Genomic DNA, 469 nt, shown 5'->3' with positions numbered 1-469 from the left:
ATGCCCAGAGTAAAAAACTTCAAATACATACTAGTTTTAATAGACACATTCTCGGGTTGGGTAGAGGCCTTCCCCACCTCAAATAAGCAGGCTACCACAGTGGCTAACATCCTCCTAACTGAAGTAATCCTCGGTTTGGGATGCCCACTTCAATCCAATCTGACAACGGGCCTGAGTTTGTCTCTCAAGTAACCCAGAATGTGGCAAAGACATTGTCCATCCCATGGCACTTTCATTGTCCCTATCGCCCCCAAGCCTCGGGTAAGGTTAAGTGAGCCAACTGCACAATGAAAGACATCATAAGGAAACTATCTTTAGAGACTCATTTAGATTGGGTTAAACTCCTCCCTCTTGCCCTACTACGCATGAGGGCTTTACCAAAAAAGCCATCCCTTGCCTCCCCCTTTGAGATAATGTATTGTCGTCCCCTTCTCTCCACCCCACCTCTCTCTCTCCACGCGCCTCGCCT

The sequence above is a fragment of the Marmota marmota genome, unplaced genomic scaffold (genome assembly GCF_001458135.2).
Source record: "Marmota marmota marmota unplaced genomic scaffold, marMar, whole genome shotgun sequence".
In the NCBI taxonomy this organism is placed as follows: Eukaryota; Metazoa; Chordata; class Mammalia; order Rodentia; family Sciuridae; genus Marmota; species Marmota marmota.
Note: the sequence above shows the minus strand (reverse complement) of the source record.